This window comes from Sapajus apella, unplaced genomic scaffold (assembly GCF_009761245.1).
Source record: "Sapajus apella isolate SASKATOON/1434 unplaced genomic scaffold, GSC_monkey_1.0 scaffold56, whole genome shotgun sequence".
Taxonomy (NCBI): Eukaryota; Metazoa; Chordata; class Mammalia; order Primates; family Cebidae; genus Sapajus; species Sapajus apella.
This window is the reverse complement of record NW_022436996.1, coordinates 8,837,828-8,843,173: the sequence shown is the minus strand read 5'-3', so window position 1 is coordinate 8,843,173 and position 5,346 is coordinate 8,837,828. Positions and strand designations below refer to the sequence as shown.

Below are 5,346 nucleotides of genomic sequence, written 5' to 3'. Positions count from 1 at the left end.
CGCGCGGCTGTGCGGGCGGCCCGGCCGGCTGCGTCCCGGCCGCGAGCTGGGCCCCGGCCCTCAACGGCGGCCCCCGGCCCGCGCGCCGCCCCTCTGCGGCCGCGGCTGGGACCCCGGCTCCGGCCCCGGCCCGGGCTGCGAGCTGCGCTGCCGTCCCGGCGCCTCTTCAGCAGGGGAGCTGCACAGCAGCTGCCATGTTGCTACAAACTGCATCCTGGGAGGCATGTCCCTCTCAGGCCGTTTAAAGAGAAACACTCCGAGGCTCGTCGGAGGCTGCCGGAACCCAGACAGCTCCATCTACAGCCGGTAGGAGCGAACAGTGTCGAGCGAGCCGCCCGGCGGCGACGGACACGCCCTGAGCCCGGGCCAGCCCGTCGTGGAGCCCGGGCCGAACCGCCGGGGCCTCCCACCCTCCGGGACCCTCCGGCCTCTCACCTGGGGTCCTCGCCTGCCCGGGCACCCTCGGGCGAGGCCGGGAGGCGCGCGGGCGGAGGCGAAGTCGGAGCGCGCAGCCCAGGCGACGTGCTGGGGTCTGGAGGCGGCTTGATTGGCTCCGACAGCCTTCCTCCCGCCGATCCCCTGCGCCTCTCACACCCAGAACCGGGGGTCGTTCCCTTTCAAAACCTGCGCTCACAAAGGGATCTAAGAAACCCGTCACACCAGAGAAAGCCCGGAGTTCATGTGACCAGCTCAGTGCAGCCCGGGTTCCAGGGACGCGGGCTGTGCTTCCAAGGGGAGCCAGGGGGTTGGGTGCTTTTGTGAAATGCCCGAGTGTTGTTTTCGACATGAAAGGACAGAATTCCTGGAATCAGACCCTGCTGGGGCTGGAAGGGGCCAGACCGGTCATTTAGGAGGAAACTGAGGCCGAGTGGGCAGCGACTTGTTTACCCTCAGACACAGTATGAATGAATGCTCTTTGTAACCAGGAGAAGTCCCAAAAGAAATGCGGGAGCTTAGAGTCGAGGACTCCCCTTCCTGGGCAGGTCCACTTAAACATGTATTAACTGGGTACCTAGGAGGTGGCGAGAACTGGGGATCAATTGGAAAGGAAAAAAAGAAGAAATTAGAGGCAGGCGTCCTGGTTACTAACGATGAAGCCCAACTGGAACTAACTTAAGCGGGGAGGGGAGCAGAGGACATTGTCTTCACCTAATGGAACCCCATGGAGTGGAGCTGGTCTTGGAAGGCAACAGGACTCAGTATGCTGGCAGCTCCAATCTCTCTTTAAAAATGGAAAGTTGTGGATAGAGGTAAGGCCAGAGCTATGCATCCTGTCCCCTCCCTTCCCCGAGGGTAGAGTTCTCACCCAGGTCTTTATTTCCTACCCTGCCTGCATTCGTAAACAATGCACACTACTGGTTTTGGCATTTTTATATTTTATGCAAATGATGTTAACCAGTCCGGATGCTGTTGCCACTTGCTTTTTTCCATGGGCCATTACGTTTTTGAGATACAGGCATGTTTAAACAAGAATATCTGGTTCATTCATTTTACCCACAATATAGTATTTCGTTGAATACATAAACTCCTGTTTAACGTTCCATTCCTCCTAGAGGAATGAGAACAAACCTGCTGCCAGTGACATCTGCATGCGTGTCTCATTGTGCACTGCTAAAGTGCGTCTCTAGAGACGCCTAGACATGGGACACTGGATGGCAAGAGCACCTTCATCTTTCCCTGGCTTCCTGAACTGCTCACCAAAGGGATGGTGCCCACTTACCCACCATCGTGTAATTTTCTGTTTCCCCATCCTGGCTCATACTTACTGATAATGGACTCAGAACATTTACTGACATGATGAGTGTGAAATGGCAGCTCATTATTTTAATTTGTATTTGTATTTCCATGATTAATGAAGTTGGGCATCTTTTGATGTTTACTAGACATTTGGTTTCTTTCTCTATGAATTTCCTCTTCACATCCTTTGCCAATGTTTTTGTTGTGAGGTCTTTTTCTTATTGGCTTATGATATTTCATTAAAAATCTATTCTGGATCCTTATCATATCACCATTTAATGTAATTACTAATACGATTGCGTTTTAATCTACCATCTTACTAGTTATTTTCTATGTGCTCCAGGTATTCAGTGATTCTCCGCGTGTGTGTGTGTGTGTGTGTGTGTGTGTGTGTGTGTGTCTTTTGCCAGCTTTGGGGTTGAGGTTTTTTGTTAAATTCCATTTTTGTATTAGTATTCTATTTTTTAGTAATTTCTGTTTTCCACCATTTTCTTACTAGTTACACATCATTTTAAATGGTTGTCCTCGGTTTTACAATACACATCTTTAACTTTTTGACAGTCAACATAAATTATAGGACTTCACATATGGTGCGATAACCTTACAACAGGTTATCCCTACCATCTTTTATACTGTTGTTAGCATACGTTTTATGTTTACGTATGTTATAATCTCCACAATACCTTGTTAGATGTGCAGATGGCAAATAACTTCTCCCAGCCTGTCTTTTAACATGTTTCATGGTAAGTGTTGCACAAACATTAAAAAATTTTCAAGTATTATTTATATGCAGTGTAATGCACAGATTTCAAATTTATGGTTTGTCTGGCTTTGACAAATACAAAGACTTATGTACTCCATACCTCCCATTAAGATGTAAAACATTTCAGCCAGGCACGGTGGCTCACACCTGTAATCCTAGCACTTTGGGAGGCTGAGGTGGGTGGATCACCTGAGGTCAGAAGTTCGAGACCAGACTGGTCAACATGATGAAACCCTATCTTACTAAAAATACAAAAATTAGCAGGGCATGGTGGTGTGTGCCTATAGTCCCAGCTACTTGGGAGGCTGAGGCAGGAGAATCACTTGATTCCAGGAGGCGGAGGTTGCAGTGAGCTGAGATCGCACCACTGCACTCTGGCCTGGGCAAAAGAGCAAAAACTCTACACATATAATTTCATTACTGAAGAAAGTTCCATCATGTTCTTTTCCAGTCTTTGAGTTCTGATGAATCCATGCATCTGTGTTCTGCCATGGTAGATTACTTTTGCCTGTTCATATAAATGGAATCATACATATACACTCTTCTGTATGTAGGTTCCTTTAGTCAGCATACTCTTTGAGATTCAGTCATACTGTTATGTTTTCTGTCCTTCGTGTTTCTCAGTAGTACATATTTCATTTCTTAAAATGACATACTTAATGTGAATTTTTTCCTATAATTGTGTTTACTCTTGGTTTATCTTCCCCCCACAAGATTACCAACTATATATTTGCACATTGATGGTAAATATTGTGTCATCAGCTGCAAATTTTTGTTATGAATTTATCACAAAAGGAACTGTTTCAAAAACAGTATTAAATTGTCAGCAAAACATGTTTTGTATTTTCTTCAGTAAATGGTTCTTCTTTTTATAAAACATTTTGTATATTATTTTATTATTTCTTTCTAATTACTGCATTGTGGTTTTAAAGAGTAGCCTGAATAAAATAGGTTATTTGGAATTTGTTGTGATTTGCTTTGCAACCTATTTTTGTAAATAATCCATGTATACTTGAAAAGAACAAAATCTCTAATTGTTTGGATAAGACTAGTTGAATATGCTTTTCAAATTTTCTATACCCTTACTAATTTTTGTTTATCAATTACAGAGAGGTATGTAGAAATCTCCCATTGTGATTTTTCCCTTTTTCATTGTAATTCTGTCATTTTTTGATTTATGTATTTTGAGGCCATGTCGTTAGGAACATTGAACCTTATGTCTTTTTCGTAATATTGTGATCTTATTTATCCTAGTAATGCTTTTGCATTAAAGCCTGTTTTGTCCAGTAATATTAATGCTCCAGCTTTTTTGGGGTTAATGTTTGCTGATATGTCTTTTTCTGTCCAGTGAGTTACTTTCAACTATTTTGTGTCCTCATGTTTTAGGTATATGGCTTGCAAACATCATGTGACAGGATGTCAAGCATCATTTTGCCTGTGCCTGGGGATTGAGGCTAAGGCTCAGAACTAAGGACAAAAGATGTAGGGACCCCACACTTTAACTTCATGTGGCCAAAAGGAGTTGAGACAGTCACTTAACAGAGCTGAGCAGGAGGTACCACCTCAGGATTGGCCTACAACTTGACACCCCTCCCCAAATACACAGAAAAAGAAGACTTCAAGAGAGGGAGATTCTTGTCTGCTCCTTCCCTTTTCCACCACATGAAAGAGTCTTGGTCTCCTTTTGTGGGACCCCAGGACTTGACACATGATACTTTTCAGTCTCCATCTTCCACCATAGGGATGAAGAGGAGGCCTTTGGTATTTGCCTCCTGAAGCGTGTAGATGTACTGAATCATGGAAATAGAATTTTATGTTGATTTCTGAAGAAGTAACTCATCAGAGTAGGGCTTAAAGCATCATAGGGGACAGGTGGGGCTACTCCCACTCCATCCCAGTTCCTCTTAACCTGATGGTGTGATGAGACCTCATCAGCTTCCTTGCCCCCCGGGACAGAGCACAGAGATGAGTGGGAAAGGCAGGGATTCTGCGCTGCTGTGAGCCATGGGCCACAGGATGAGATACTTGCCCCTGAGAAAGAGTTAGGGGAAATAGTACCCATATCCCTCTCTTGGGAGTGGTTCTCAGTGTCAGAGCGGGTGAGGGTGAAATTGAGCAGGACCCCACTTACCTGGACACCACCATATCAGCAGATGCCTGCAGTCACAGGTGGAACCAAGCTGAATGAAGGTTCTCCATCAACAGATGTAAGCACATTCTCCTCTACCACTTTTTGACCTCATAGAGCCAAAAGTGAAGCTTTGTGAAGGCCTAGGCTGATGTCTGTGTGAAGGAAGCATGACGGGGTCTGAAGAGTGGACCACAAGTTCTCTTCACCCCAAGCTGTTAGTGCTCCAGGTAGATCTAGCCTGAACTGGAGTGGAGGGGACCTGAGTTCTGTGTTGAGTTTCATTCGAAGTTCAAATGTGCCTCACACTAAGACTGAAATGAGACTTTTCCTATATCAGAAAGTGATGAAATATAGTATTAGAATTTCGACAAGATGTGGTTTGGTACCAAATAGCTGGAAAGCAAGGAAGGGTTGATGTAGCACAATTACAGAGTAGTCATTGGAAAAAGGAAAACTATTTTATGGTTATGCTCTGATGAATTAATACTCCTAATAAAACTTAAAAGCATAGAGTTGGACTTGTGTTTTCTTTTATAATTTGACAACTTATTTTTAAACTAGAAAGTTTTGTTTACATTTGTAGTGAATACAGATATATTTGGATTTTTTTCATCATTTTATTTTGTGACCTTTTCATCACTTCTTTCCCCCTTTCCTTACTTTCTATTAGATTTATTTTTATTTTTTATTTTTTTAAATAGAGACAGGGTTTCAC

The 5,346-nt window shown here is 44.4% G+C and overlaps 1 protein-coding gene across 1 annotated transcript in view; it reads right to left on the bottom strand.

Moving 5' to 3' along the window:
* ZNF777 (zinc finger protein 777) overlaps positions 1-683 on the bottom strand; it is a 29,741-nt gene extending 29,058 nt beyond the window's left edge. The window contains exon 1 of the mRNA XM_032245106.1: positions 436-683. The gene's annotated coding sequence lies outside the window, so the exon portion shown is untranslated. The remainder of the gene's footprint in view (positions 1-435) is intronic.
* Between the last annotated feature and the right edge of the window lie 4,663 nt (positions 684-5,346).